Source organism: Cebus imitator, unplaced genomic scaffold, assembly GCF_001604975.1.
Source record: "Cebus imitator isolate Cc_AM_T3 unplaced genomic scaffold, Cebus_imitator-1.0 Scaffold119, whole genome shotgun sequence".
Taxonomy (NCBI): domain Eukaryota; kingdom Metazoa; phylum Chordata; class Mammalia; order Primates; family Cebidae; genus Cebus; species Cebus imitator.
The window spans coordinates 4,532,632-4,548,289 of NW_016107434.1; the positions used below are offsets into that span (position 1 = coordinate 4,532,632).

General features: G+C 42.7%; 1 protein-coding gene across 1 annotated transcript in view; it reads right to left on the bottom strand.

Annotated features, from left to right (window-relative positions):
- KATNBL1 (katanin regulatory subunit B1 like 1) overlaps positions 1 to 11,628 on the bottom strand; it is a 58,667-nt gene extending 47,039 nt beyond the window's left edge. The window contains exon 1 of the mRNA XM_037742365.1: positions 11,465 to 11,628. The gene's annotated coding sequence lies outside the window, so the exon portion shown is untranslated. The remainder of the gene's footprint in view (positions 1 to 11,464) is intronic.
- Between the last annotated feature and the right edge of the window lie 4,030 nt (positions 11,629 to 15,658).

Sequence of the window (15,658 nt, forward strand, 5' to 3'; positions counted from 1 at the left end):
GTCTTGCTCTGTCGCTAGGCTGGAGTGCAGTAGTGCAATCTCGCCTCATTGCAACCTCCGCCTCCTAGGTTCAAGCGATTCCCCTGCCTTCACCTGCTGAGTAGCTGGGACTACAGATGCACACCACCATGCCCAGCTAATTTTTGTATTTTAGTAGAGAAGGGGTTTCACCATGTTGGCCAGGATGGTCTCGATTTCCTGACCTGATGATCTGCCTGCCTCAGCCTCCCAAAGTGCTGGGATTACAGCCATGAGCCACAGCGCCTGGACTCTTACTCAGTTTTAATCAAGTCCACTAAGTATGCTACATTAGGGAACTGGAACTAATAACGAGAAAATAAAGTTAGTGAACTAGGTAGATGTTTACCACCATGCATAGTTGCAAACCTATAGGCTTTTTAAAAAACCTAACTATGCCTTATACTGTAAAGTGGGGAGAAAAAAGTAAGGTAGCAAAACACTATATTACCACTTAGGTTAAAAAGTGTGAGTCTGTGAGGGAATACTGTATATTCACTAAACATTGTTTGAAGGATACAAGAGAAACTGAGAACAAAGGTCACTTCTACTGAGAGGATATGTGTGGCTGGGGGTGAGGGGTGAAGTGAGAAGACTTTCCTTTTGGGCCTTTTGAATTTTGTATATTGTGTAAGTATGTTTTAACTTAATTATAGTGTATTAGTAATAACATAGACATATTTTCTTAAATGGCTATATACACACCTGAATCTCTGGCAAGACTCAGGGCTTCTTAGGCCCAGAAACAGGTGATTATAATTATTCTAACATGTTTTGGTGAATTTGTCAAATTCCAATTCACCTTCCTGTTAGAATAACCCAGTATTTCTGGAAATATTCAACAGGGAGGAAAAAATACTCGATTCCGTTTTTTCTTCTTGGACTCAGAAATAGAAAAATATGTATAATCGGCTCTCTATATCTGTGGGTTCTGCATCTGTGGATTCAACCAATTCCCAATCAAAAATCTTTAGAAAAAAGTACATGTGTACTGAATATGTGGACTTATTTTTCTTGTCACTATTCCCCCAATAATACAATAAAACAACTATTTACATAGCATTTACATTGTACTAGATATTACAAATAATTTAGAAATTATTTAAGGTATATGGGAGGATGTGCAAAGATTACGTGGAAATACTAAACCATTTGCTATCAGGGATTTGAGCATCCTTGGATTTTTGTGTCACTGGGAGCTCCTGGAACCAATCGCCCATAGATAATGAAGGATGACTGTATACATACATAAAACATTGTCACTTTAAGGATCATTTTTGACCCTTGTTTGCCTACTAAAGGTATTTCTGATACTCTCAAAACAGACAGACTCTCTATATATGAAAGGATATGCCAATAAAATAGTATTCAACTCCCAAAAAGATGAGCTAATATAAACTAATTCTAAAACTCTAACTTCATGATTTGGATTAATGTTACTACCCTATGACACTTGTGCCTAATTTCTACAGTACCAGAGGTCAACAGGGTTAAGTATACCCTAAGCCTTGGGAGAAAGGGTAGATCATCCTTTAAAAATTAAATAAATCAACAAAAATGATGCTAGAGACATTCAAAATCCTTTTGTAACAATGGTTCTTAAGCTTTTCTTATGTTCCAAAACTTGTGAGAAATGTACTGTATCCCTATCAGTTATAGTGGCTGGTCACCATAACATCTCCTGAGCTGAAATCAGAACGTGTATTAAGGTTTGAAAATGCCTCTTTTCTCTTAGGGAACACTTTTTTCTCCAACAGAGGAATCATATGCAGGCTCAAGAAAATATGACTCCTAGGTCCAAGACTTAACTGTAACAAAAATTAACATATTAACTTTCATTAAAACAGAAAAATCTCTCATGTTTCATCTAAACTCTGTATTCAAATCTCCAACTGCCTACTAGTCAACTCCACATGGATATCTAACAGTCATCTATCTTTGAACTTAACATATTAAAAATGGAACCCTTAATATGCCCCCTTTCAAATCTGCTCCTCCCAACAGTCGCAAAGTCAGTAAACAGAAGCATCATCCTCCTGATTTTTCAAGCCTGAAATAAAGGATTCATTCATGATTTCTTTTTTTCTTAATAACCTACATCCAATTCATTGACTTTGCCTTTCTAATATATTCCCAAACTGTCCATTTCTTTCCATTTCCATTACCACCATTCTATAGCAAACCACCAACTGCTTTAGACTATAATATCTTCCTAAATGCTCCAGCCACACTGGCCTTCTGTCCTTCAACATTTCAAACTTATTTCCATTTTGTGGCTGAGCCATTCTTTCTGCTTAAAATATTCCTCCCATGTGCACTCACCGCTCAGTCAAGAATAACCCCACCCTCACTTCATAGCATGAAGTGCTATATACTGCTATGAAGTACCTTGTATTTTTCTCAATAGCAGTACCCTGTATCTTTTTCCCCCAGTGCATTTATCACCACCTGGAAATTCACTTATGCACTTATTGTCCACGACCTGTCACTCACTAGACTATGAGCTCCATGAGAGAAGGAACTATGTTCATTGTACCTAGAACAGACACACCTATTCTGTTTTTTTAAAATTATTTTATTTATTTATTTATTTTAGATGGAGTCTTGCTCTGTCGCCAGGCTGGAGTGCAGTGGTGCAATCTCGGCTCACTGCAACCTCTGCCTCCCAGGTTCAAGCGATTCCATGAGTAGCTGGGACTACAGGTGTGTGTCACCACATCCCCTTCATTTTTTGTATTTTAGTAGAGATGGGGTTTCACCATACTGGCCAGGATGGTCTCCATCTCCTGACTTCGTGATCTGCCTGCCTTGGCCTCCCAAAGTGCTGGGATTACAGGCTTCAGCCACCACGCATGGCCTGGTATCTATTAATAATAGATGCTGATAGCTGATGAACGAAGGAGCATATCTAAAGAGAAACTGTGTCAACTACACAGTGAATCCATGGAAGTAAAACAAAATGGTCAGCCAGGAGAGGAAACAAAATACTCAAAGATGTAAATGTGAGAGTGCCCAACCGTGGCCAGCATTAAAACTGCACCATGACATTCCAGCTCTCCTCTTAGACAAGATAGGTTTATGCTTCCCTATCATCCTGAAGTCAGGCACGGTCATGTGACTTGCTCTGGCCAATGAATTATAAAAGAAGCCATTAAGAGCCAGTGTGTGTGATTCACTCCCATTACTTTACTTCTAACCAGCAACAGGTAACCAACAACAGTCCAGAAAGTTAAGGCTCTCCTGTCCACATTGCTGAACAAGGAAAACTAGGAGCACAGACCCAGAAAGGTCATGTGTAACATGAACTGAGGAAGAAGAAACCTCTGAAATAAGCCACTGAGATTTGGGTGCTGTTTGTTACTGCAAAACCACCTATTCCATCCAGACTGATGAACTGTTCAAGCAATGCTGTGGCACAGAATGATTCAGTGAGTCCCATTAAGTGGTTATATGCGATGTAAACTGATGTCACTAGATACACATATTTAATTTCCTTCTGAATACAATTGTCCCTCAGTGTCTGAGTAGGACTGGTTCTAGGACCACCTCAGTTACCAAAATTTGTGGATATTCATGTCCCCTAGTCAGTGTTCCGTATTTATGGCTTCCACATAGAGAACCCTGGAAGCCGAGGGCAGAGTGTATTACCTAGTTTCCAACAGGTCTGTCAACAAGGAGACAAAAAACTGTTTATTTGGAATTTTAAGGAATTCTTGTCTCTAATGCTATTTTTCACTAAATAGATAATTCACTCAAATAAGGAAAGCCACCCTATACAGGCTTAATAAACCATCTGCCAGACTTTCTTCATCTGAAAAGATACTTTCTAGGCAAGAATAACTGCTTTTTGTTTCCTTATTTTTGATACCAACTATTCAATAATTAAGTAACTATTGAGTCCAGGCCACTGTAAGGGAAAATAATAGAAAGGTACGTTGGCTAAAATGCAGATGTCTCTGACTGCTAACTAGGTCAGGAATTTGGACTTTATCTTGTAGACAAATAGACTTACTGAGAAACTCTGTATATGAATTATATGATGAAAAAATATTCTTGATTGTTATTTATATGGCAGTTCTGGAATTAGGATGACTGGAACAGGAAGGTGAAGAGTGCCAGCTTTTAACTGCTGTGCCATGAATCCTCCATGGATGAAAGCCCAAATTTTAATCAATATATAGAATTCATTTTTGCTATAAAAATAAATGTACTGTTATTGGTTATATTAAACAGCACAGGGAATGGCTAGGACATTGGTTTTTGCAAATAAGAGTAAAATGCATACTGAACTAAGCTGGTACTTAAGCATCTAGTGATGGCCAAAACTGTACTCTGTGAGTTTCAGGGGCAGCCAGGGCAGTAATCACTTAGTATTTCTAAAAGGCAAGTGAACAGATGCTTTTCTACTGCTAGGTGGTATTTTTATATTGTAGAAATAATGGGTTGTACTTGGATTGGTTTGTATTTTGAATTCCTTCAAGGTACTCAGAGCATCTGTGCAGTATTCCAACAAGCTTGTCTTTCCCCAACAACCCATTTCTTCATTTCTTCACTCATTCAACAAATATAAAGTGCATGTTACAGGCTAATTACTGTTCTAGTCACTAGGGAAACATCAGTGGACAAAACAAAAATCCCTGCTGTACTGAAGCTTATATTCCTCTTTTTTTTTTTTTTTTGAGACGGAGTTTCGCTCTTGTTGCCCAGGCTGGAGTGCAATGGCGCGATCTCGGCTCACTACAATCTCTGCTTCACAAGTTCAAGCATTCTTCAGTCTCAGCTTCCTGAGCAGCTGGGATTTACAGGCACCTGCCACTACGCCCGGCTGATTTTTGGTATTTTTCGTAGAGACGGCATTTCACCATGTTGGTCAGGCTGGTCTCGAACTCCTGACCTCAGGTGATCTGTCTGCCTCCACTTCCCAAAGTGCTGGAATTACAGGCATGAGCCACTGAGCCCAGTCTGAAGGTTATATTCTATTGGCATTTAAATTCCATCCTAAGATTTCTTCCTCAATACTATCTTGTGGAAGTAGGTTTTAAAAATGCCTTTAGCCGGGTACGGTGGCTCATGCCTGTAATCCCAGCACTTTGGGAGGCTGAGGCGGGCGGATCACCTGAAGTCAAGAGTTCGAGGCCAGCCTGACCAATATGGTGAAAGCCTGTCTTCAAGAAAAAAAAAAAAAAATGTCTTTAGAAGAAATAATCTATGATTAATCACACTAAGATGTAAAAGACTATCCAGAGGCCTCATCCCCACAGGTCTCCCTCCTCCCCAGATAACTCTCCTCAAAAAGTAACTATTTTATAGATTCTCAGAGTTATAAAGGACCTTGGAGATAATTTCAGATGAGATTAAGTGACTTGCCCGCCAACACTCAGTTATTAATAGGCTTAGAGCAGTGACTTACAGTAATAGTGCCTTTCCCATTATAACATCAAGCTGTGCATATACTAGTGAGCAGATGAGATGCTAGAACCAGCATCTCATGATTCATACATAGGTGGTAGGTTTCTGGGTGATTTGCTCAAGACACAAAAAAATTCAGACAGTATATAAAACTGAAGGAGAGAGGGGTGGTTACAGGAAGCCAAAAAGGGAGTCCTTTCAGAATACCTTTTCTGTCATTTCTACCCTCATCATGCCCCAAGAACAAGAATGGTAAATTTAATGCAAAAGTCTCTAAAGTTACAGGGTATTAAGCTGATAGTGAAAAAATAATTAGAGATGAGGAAGAAATAGTAAACACAGCATTTGAACCTGGCAAAGAAAAGTCAAATTATACCCTGTACAATTTAAAAAAGTGTATGCTCCAGTAAAAGTACCATTTGTATTAGGTTTAAGGTGTTTAATAAAAAAAAAAAAAAATTTACATTCCTAAATACATTTTCCACAAAGCACAAAATTAACCAATACAGATCAACAAGTATAATGATTGTGAAAATATGAATATAATATTGACTAGGGTAATGTTATGATGCATCTTTTTAACTAAAGAAGAATTTTTTTTTTTTTTTCCTGAGACAAGGTCTTGCTCTGTCACTCAGGCTGGAGTGCAGTGAGATGATCGTGGATCACTGCAGCCTCCAACTTTTGGACTCAAGGAATCCTTCCATTTCAGCCTCCCAGGGAGCTGGGACTACAGCCACATGCCACTACACTTGCCTAATTTTAAAATGTTTTGTAGAGATGGGGTCTTGCTATGTTGCCCAGGCTGGTCTCAAGCTTCTGGGCTCAAGCTTTTCTCCTACCATTGGCCTCCCAAAGTGCTAGGGTTACAGGTGTGAGCCACTGTGCCTGATCTAGACAGGAATTTTTAAAGATAATTCCTACTCCTTTGATAAAAGAGTTCTGCTCACCTCTTCCTTGTAAAACTGTAGCAATCTGGCTGGGCGAGGTACCTTATGCCTGTAATCCCAGCACTCTGGGAGGCAGAGGTAGGCAGATTATCTGATGTCAGGAGTTCAAGACCAGCCTGACCAACATCGTGAAACCCCATCTCTACTAAAAATACAAAATTAGCCAAGTATGATGGCACATGCCTGTAAACCCAGCTACTTGGGAGGCTGAGGCAGGAGAATCGCTTGAATCCAGAGGGCGGAGGTTGCAGTGAGCTGAGGTCACGCCACTGCCCTCCAGCCTGTGCAACAAGAATGAAACTCTGTCTCAAAAAAGAACAAAAAACAAAAAAACTGTAGCAATCTAATACATTAAAAAAAAAAAATGAATTCTTTAATCTTTCAAAGTGAAGATTCATGACCAAATTTAAGCCTTATTTAGTACTTTTTTTTTTTTTGAGACGGAGTTTTGCTCTTGTTGCCCAGGCTGAAGTACAATGGCGTGATTTTGGCTCACCGCAACCTCGGCCTCCCGGGTTCAAGTGATTCTCCTGCCTCAGCCTCCCAAGTAGGTGGAATTACAGGCATGCGCCACCATGCCTGGCTAATTTTGTATTTTTAGTACAGATGAGGTTTCTCCATGTTGGTCAGTCTGGTCTCAAACTCCCAACCTCAGGTGATCTGCCCACCCCAGCCAGCCTACCAAAGTGCTGGGATTACAGGCATGAGCCACCGAGCCTGGCACCTTATTTAGTATTCTAATAGAAAAAAATATTTTGAAAAATCTTTCCAAAAAAGGGGAGAGGAGGCGGCTTGCTAAGAAAGAATTGAGGCCAGGCAGGATGGCTCACACCTGTAATACCAGCACTTTGGAAGGCTGAGGTGGGCGGATCATCTGAGGTTAGGAGTTCAAGACCAGCCTGGCCAATATGGTGAGACCCTGTCTCTACTAAAAGTACAAAAATTAGCCAGGTGAGGTGACGGGTGCCTATAATCCCAGCTACTCATCGGGAGGCTGAGGCGGGAGAATTGCCTGAGCCTGGGAGGTGGAGGTTGCAGTGAGCAGAGATTGCACCACTGTACTCTAGCCTGGGTGACAGTGTGAGACCTTGTCTCAAAAAGAAAGAAAGAAAGCAAGAAAAAAATCAAGGAAGATAAATTTTAGGAGTTTTAGGAAGAATATAAATGAGAGACAGCAAGAGTCTTCATTCAAACCTCATTATGTGTCTGTGAATAGCAGTTTACAAAAAAAACTATCATGAGAATCCCAACTTATTTCAGCGGTTCCACCATTCTTTCGCCTCCCAGATAAAAAAACCTTGGAGACACCATAGACTTTTACCTCCACTGTTTTTAGTAATCAATTATTGGCTGGGTATGGTGGCTCACACTTGTAATCTCAGCACTTTGGGAGGCCGAGGCAGACAGATCATGAGGTCAAGAGATTGAGACCATCCTGGCCAACATGGTGAAACTGCATCTCTAACTAAAAATACAAAAATTATCCCAGCACTTTTGGAGGCTGAGGTGGGTGGATCAGGAGGTCAAGAGATCGAGACTATCCTGGCCAATGTGGTGAAATTCCATCTCTACTAAAAATACAAAAAAATTAGCTGGGCATGGTGGTGCACGCCTGTAGTTCCAGCTACTCGGGAGGTTGAGGCAGGAGAATTGCTTGAACCCGGGAGGTGGAGGTTGCAGTAAGCCTAGGTCGCGCCACTGCACTCCAGCCTGACGCCCGGTGACGGAGTGAGACTCTTGTCTCAAAAAAAAAAAAAAAATTAGCTGGGTGTGGTGGCCTATGCCTGTAATCCCAGCTACTCAGGGGGCTGAGGCAGGAGAATTGCTTGAACCTGGGAGGCAGAGGTTGCAGTGAGCAGAGATTTCGCCATTGCACTCCATCCTGGGTGACAGGGCAAGGCTCCGTCTCAAAAAAAAAAAAAAAAAAATCAATTATCATGTTCCAGTATTTCTCCCTTCAAAATGTCTCTTTGGAATACAAAGGAAAATTCCCAATTTCAAAAGAACACACACAAAAAATACTATTACCATTAAAAAGAGCATTTTTTTCTCATTATCTGTGTAAATAAAGCAAAAAAAATTTTTAAAGAATGGAAAATATACATGATGCGCTGAGTCAAAAAAATCTCACAGGGAGAAAAGGGCATAATTCCAGTTTTATAAAAACAGTTATCAGCATAAAAAACGACTTGAAAGAAATCATCACATTAAAATATTAACAGGTCAGGCATGGTGACTCATGCCTGTAATCTCTGCACTTTGGGAGGCCAGAGTGGGTGGATCACCTGAGGTCAGGAGTTCGAGACCAGCCCGGCCTACATGGCAAAACCCCATCTCTAATAAAAATACAAAAATTAGCTGGGCTTGGTGGTGTACGCCTGTAGTCCCAGCTGCTCGGGAGGCTAAGGCAGGAGAATCACCTGAACCCGAGAGGCAGAGGTTGCATTAAGCAAAGATTGTGTCACTGCACTCTAGCCTGTAACCTCCACCTCCCAGGTTCAAGTGATTCTTGTGTCTCAGCCACCTGCGTAGCTGGGATTTCAGGTGCATGCCACCATGCCCAGCTAACTTTTGTATTTTTAGTAGGGATGAGGTTTCGGCATGTTGGCCAGGCTGGTCTTGAGCTCCTGACTTCAAGTGATCTGGTCAGGCTGGTCTTGAACTCTTGACCTACAGTAATCCGCCCACCTCAGCCTCCCAAAGTTCTGGGATTACAGGCATGAGCCACCTCGCCCAGCCCATCAACCCTTATTTACTTATTTACAGATGGGGTCTTGGTGCTGCATTGAAGTGCAGTGGCAAAATCTCAGCTCACTGTAGCCTCAATCTCTTGAACTTAAGTGATCCTCCCACCCCAGCCTCCCAAGTAGCTGGGACTACAGGTACATGCCATCATGCCTGGCAAAATATTGTAGGTTTTTTGTAGAGATGTGGCTTGCTATGTTGCTTAGGCTGCTCTCAAACTCCTGGCTTCCAGGATCCTCCTGTACTGGCCTCCCAAAGTGTTGGGATTACCAACCGTGCCTAGTCCCCATAATCTACCCTTGTATTCAGTGCCCTACGTAAATCCTGCAACTGTTGGTTCTTTGCAGCAGCTTTACTCAGTTCAGTTCTGCATTTATCCATTGTACTAATGAAGAGTGTCATATACACTCTGCTGTCTAATCTCATATCCCAAACTAGATTAATCTCCCTGTGGTTGGGTGCCCTGGCATATTTCTTATTTTATTAAATTATATTATTTTTTATTTCAGTAGGTTTTTGGGGATCAGGTAGTGTTTGGGCACATAAATCAATTCTTCAGTGGTGATTTCTGAGGTTCTGGTGCACCCATTACCCAAGCAGTGAACACTGTACCCAAAATAAAGTCTTTTATCCCTCATCCCACTCCCACCCTCTTTCTACCAAGTCCCCAAAGTCCACAGTGTCATTCTTGCGGCACATTTCTTTTGTATAGCCAATTGGGTCTACTACCCTTTTGGGCATACAAGCAAACAAAAGCTTTGTAACTGACTAATGGCATTTAAAAGCTCTGCTGTAAGTAAGTGTAAGCTGCTGACTTCTTATGAAGTCATTTTGCTTTTGAACTTTATTCCTTGTAAAGGAGCTATTAGTTAACTATAACCATTTCAAGTACAGAATAACCACTCAGTAAGTTTTAGGGATGATTTAACACATAGTTTTTTTATTTTTAAGTAATACATAAGTTGCTGAAACTAACACTTTCAAAACTTTCAGGAAAGGACAAAAAGGAATTCAAAATACAAATCAGAACACACACATAAAGCTTATTAACTTCATTTATCTTAAAATAGCCATGTTGCTCAGGCACAAACCTTAAGTATAATCAACAAGAGCAGAAAAAGTAAATGAATGGTGTGTGAATGAATGTATGTGTACACAAAAGCACACTCGGGTCTCCAAAGTTGAAGTACATGATATGAAAGCGCTTTGTAAACTAAAAGGAGCCACAGAAAAAGGACGTAGTAGGGCAGCAGAGTTAAAAGCATGGAGCCAGCCTGCTTGGGTGTTAATTATATTAGCTCTGTAACCCTATACGGTACAAGTTACAATACTAAAATTCCCTGTGCTTTAGTTTCCTGTCAAAATGGGGATAACAGTATCTGTCCCAAAGCAAAGCTCTTAATACAGTGCCTAGTGCATAGAAAGCACAAAATAAATATTGCCCATCATTATCACACTGGCTAATATTCTTATTGGCTAATATTAGTTATTAGCCAAGGAAAAGCCTCAATGGATGATGTTTCAATTCAAGTCTGTAGCTGGTTATCCAAAGAAACTCCAAAAAACCAGCAGGTGTCAGCTATTAGGTGGACTAGTTTCTCATAATTCTCCAAAGTGCTGAACTGATGATTATTAAAGAACTAATTTCTCTTACTTTTTTTTTTAAATTAGCAAACAAACTGACCTAGGTACCTCTGTTCTCAAGGAACTTTATAAGCCACAAGAAAACAAACCAACTCTTTGTTATCTCCATATTTAAGCAATTTAAGAGCGTAGTAAAAGCCTAGATACTGTTACAGAACGACTTTTCAGAAAAATACAATAAGGTTTTTAAAGTTGTAACCAGCAATTCTTATGCAGTTATGTCAAGTTTTTGTCCCGCGAAACAAAAGCTCATCTGTCAGGAACCCGAGGACCCGTCAGAAAATAAGGAAATGCCTGGGCCGGGCCTAGGCGCTGTGCGCAAAACCTGTCCTTAAAACAGTTCGCCCCACACTCGTTCTGTCCTTCCCCTTCTCCGGGTGCAGCTGTCGACTCCACCCGAAAATAAATAAGTGACAGCAGGTAGCGTCCACGCCTCTCCCGGGCCAGGCCCCTGAAGCCCCCCGGAAGCCCCCCGCCCCAGCCACCCGACCATCCCCGCCGCGGCCGGCAGAAGGGCTCCGCCCCGGCCTTGCCGCCCCGCCCCGCGACCCCGGCAGAGCCGCTGCGAGCCCGGCCGAGCAGAGGCCGCCGCGGGGCCTGTAGGTGGGCCCCGGGCGCGGTCAAGCCCGGCTGGAGAAGCCCTGCCAGGGCAGGGGAGCTGCGGGCGCGGGGCTCGCCCCGGCTCGGCAGCAACTTACCGGCGCCTCATGGTACCGCAGTGCCTCAGTCCAGCCCGGGCGCTGAACATCCGTGCCCGGCCGCCTAGAGTGTCCCTCGGCTTCTGGGCCGAGTCCCACTCAGGGCCATTCAAAAGCGGCCGCGCGCGAGGCCCGCCGGGATAGCTGGCGCTGTGGCCGTCTGGCGGGCTCCGCCCAACGTTGGCTCCGCCCCTCTGGGGGTCGCGAAGCGCCGGAGGGAAAAAGACGTGTGGCTACAGTGCCTCCTGGTGGCCAGAGCTACGCAGGGCAGCCTAGTTATCGCGCGACAAGTAATATTGCGATAGGAACTGCAGCTGGGTAAAAGTCAACGAATGACGGACCCTGCACTAGGGACAACTTAGCGGGGCAGACCTTGCCTTAGTGGTTTACCAGGAGGTGCAAACAATTTCCTATAAAGTTATGGTTCCGGGAGATTTATTCATTCACACCTATTTAAATACATTAAGGGTCTGGGCACGTTCGCTCACACCTGTAATCCCAGCACTTTGGGAGGCCAAAGCAGGAGGTTCGCTTGAGCCTCGGAGTTCAAGACCAGGCTGGACGACATGGTGACAACTGCCCCTGAGCCCCCCACCTCCGCCCTCTGTCTTTATAAAAATAAAAATGATAATAAACACACTAAGGCATAGTTTCTAAAAGCATGGAGTGTGGAACTGTGACCTTGAGCAAGTCACATAAACTCCTAAGTGCTTTGCTTTCCCCTTCTGTAAAGTGGGGATAATAACAATAGTATCTGTGTCTTAGTGTTCTGAAGATTAAATGAATTAATACACATAAAATGCTTAGAGGAGTGCCGGCATATGGTAAGCACTACATGTTTGTTAGTCATCATTTCTTCAGTTCCTGTTATGTACCAAACTTTGTGCTAAACTCTTAAGAACACAAGCAATGTACACGATGCAGAACCTGTCCTCAGGAAGCCGGTTCAGTCTTGCTGGGATGAGGAACACTAAATTAGATTATGACGTTACGGTTGGGTCTCTTGATAATTAACTTTTAATTACTGAGGGCAATTGTTTTCATTAGAACCAGGCTGCTCACCTTCATAGATAAGCTACTGGTCTAGGTTAGCCAAGTTGTGACAGGAGCAAGTTTGCCTATGGTGGTCCTCTCACCCCTTACAGAAGCCAACCAAGCAGGGCATTTGATGGAACACTTCCTCACCACAAGACTACATCCCTCGCTTGCTTTTTCAGGCACTCATTTCGGAACTCTACAAGGCTTGCCTAGGGAACAGGCTGCTTAAGTCCAGTTTAGCAGTATTTTTGAAGGCCCGCCATGTGCCAGGAAAATTTTGCCTGGTGCTGGAAATGGCCTCAAGCAGCTCACAATGGCTTGGAGAAACAGGAAAAGAGACCATTCCAATACACTGCAGTGATAAAAGGTATCTCCTAAATGCTGTGGGAGTTCCGAGCAGTCGGAAGCCTGTCGGATAAACTGGTCAGAACTAAGATGTCATCAGGTTGTTATAACCTTATGTGTTTTTCCTCCCTAGTAACAGAGTCCTTACTTAGTAAAAAATTAATAATAAGTAATGGTGAAAACTGAGGCAGGGCTTTTGGGCTGTGGGAAAATAGCTTTAGGATATTTTGCATAAGCAACATCTTTGAGAGCTTCTCGACTGCACCAAGCATAAGCAGGCACATGCCTATGTGTGGGGCCACATCTGTTAGCAGGTGGTACTGTTGAGAGAGTCCAGCCAGGTGACTAAACGAAGCTGGAGCCCTTGTTTCCATGAATGTACAATGAGGAGTATTTCCTGAATATGACTTCCACTAAGTAGGTGTGTTGTTTTAAAGAAAATAAAAACTCAACACACATGGGTGAAGTTACTTTCTTTCAAGTCATTTCTTCATCATCATAAACAGGAATTTCTTGATGACCCACTATGCAAAAGACACTGTGCTGGTCTCTCATCGGAAGAAGAGGGTAAAAAGAGTGTACTGTATGATCCTTATCCTCAAGGGAGGCTAAATGAAGAGGTAACACAAATAATGCAGTCCTGAAACTCAGGGAATCTGCTGTGTTAACACAGAAGAACCTCAGCTAACACAACAGAGGCCAGAGGAGAACCTCAATATTCTCATTTCTGGAGCTTGTTGGGGCACAGGATCTCAGGCAGGTTAATATCCAGGGCCAAGTTATAAAGCTTATGGCAGTGATGGGCAGCCCAGGCCTCCACATCTCATAATTTAACATAAAAATAAGGAAAACTGCCTTTGCATTTTGCTACTTTTGGAATATATGCAAATACTACATTTTAGTGATGAAAATGCAGGGCAAATTTCTTCATTGATAGTTTTCCTATCAATAAAGTTGAATTTTTCCCCATTGGGGCTCAATAGACTTTGCTTTCTTAATAAAAAAAAGTACAGCCTATACATTAAAAAACACCCCTACATCAGTGCTTGTATACAAAAAGGTGGTGCACTGATAGCCTTCACAGTGGGCAATCTCCAAGGCAGTCAACTCCTCTGGCCATTCCTTCATTCCTTCCTTCTGAAGAGAACAAGCAGCTAAGTTAGCCTTCCTGCCTCACATCCCCCTCTCTTTGGGGTGCAGAATCATTCAAGGACAGTGTGTAGAGTGACCCACATGAGAAAAGGGCTGCCATGCAGTCCTGTTTACACTGCTTGATGGCAAGCAAGGGAGGGATGATGGAGCTGGGCCTGATAAGCTGGAAAGGATTTTGACGGACAGGGTGTTCCAGACAGAGAGGGGGAAATGCAAAGCAAGTTCTAGCACTGCAGTCTATTCTGATTTGAGTGGAGGGAAAGGTGCTTGGAAGTGTCACAGGAGTGAAGATTGAAAAGGTATGTAGGTACCTGATAGGTTGTGAAGACCTGGAATTATCAAGCAAAGGTGTTTGAAGGTAAAGGGGACAGCAAAGACAGTTGAGCAGGGGAATGGCTGAGTTAAGTCAGTGCTTTAGGAGGATTGATCTGTTTGGGAGGCCAAGGCCAGGAGTTTGAGACCAGCTTGGGCAACATAGCAATACTTCATTTCTACAAAAATTTTAAAAAATAGGCATGGTGGCGCACACCTGTAGTCCTAGCTACCTGAGAGGCTGAGGTAGGAGGATCACTTGAGCCAAGGAGCTCAAGATTATTACAGTAAGCTATGATTACACCACTGCATTCCAGCAAGAGAGTAAGACCCTGTCTCTTAAGCACCAACAACAAGAAGGGCTGATTTGTCACCAGGCCGCTGGATGGCTAGGGGTAGGGAGGAGACTGATGGCAAGAACATTAGGTATAAAAGTGTAGTTCAGTCCAAGGTCCAAGGAGTCATAGCATTTACTGCACTGTGTATCATTCTCCTTGACTGAGACCGATGCTGAGCCCGACAGAGGACAATGCCTGAAGGGACCTAAAAGACAGCAACAGCTCATCGACTCCACAAGTAATGACATCCACTGCTCAGCCTCAGCACCTTTGGAAAATTCTAGGCAGTTGACTTTGGCAGTCAAAATAAGAAATCAATCCCTCTTTTTCTGCTCCTCCTTTCCCTACCTTCCTTTGCAGGCTGTGGAAGGAAGTAATGGCAGTAGGAAACATTTCAGATAAGGCAGGAGCAGTGGAAATGAACACATTCCACTCCCAGCTTACAAGATTTATGATTGTTTCAAACACCACCATAACACTGATGCCCCGCTTGGTGGCAGAAGCAGTAAGCAAACAACAACAACAAAAGCAAAAACAAAACCCTGGTAGTGTTTTCTGCGGGGTGAAGGGTGGGTGGTGGGGAGGTGTTGAGTGATAGAGGATCCTATTTTTAAGATAGCTTGTTTCTGATACATCTACAGCCCTCTATTATAATTCTACAACTGAGAAGCAGGTAAGCCAAAAACATTTATGAGTTGATAATATTTTATATTTATAGACTTAAATCTGAATCTCAAGAAACCATCTCTCTCCTCCTGCAAGTACATTTCCTGCAATTAGACTACACTGCCACCAGATGGAAGGTGGTGGAGGCAGCATGTTATGTTAGACTAGTTTTGGAGCAAGGCTCATCTCTATCTAAAGCCTAGATTGCTGCCTTTGGGCCCTTTCTACACCATTTTTACCTTAATGTGCAATGGGAATAATAACACTGTCCTCTCAGGTGCTGTTGGGAAATGGGATAACCTACATAAAACATCTACAACAATGCCTAGAGAAGTGATTGTGT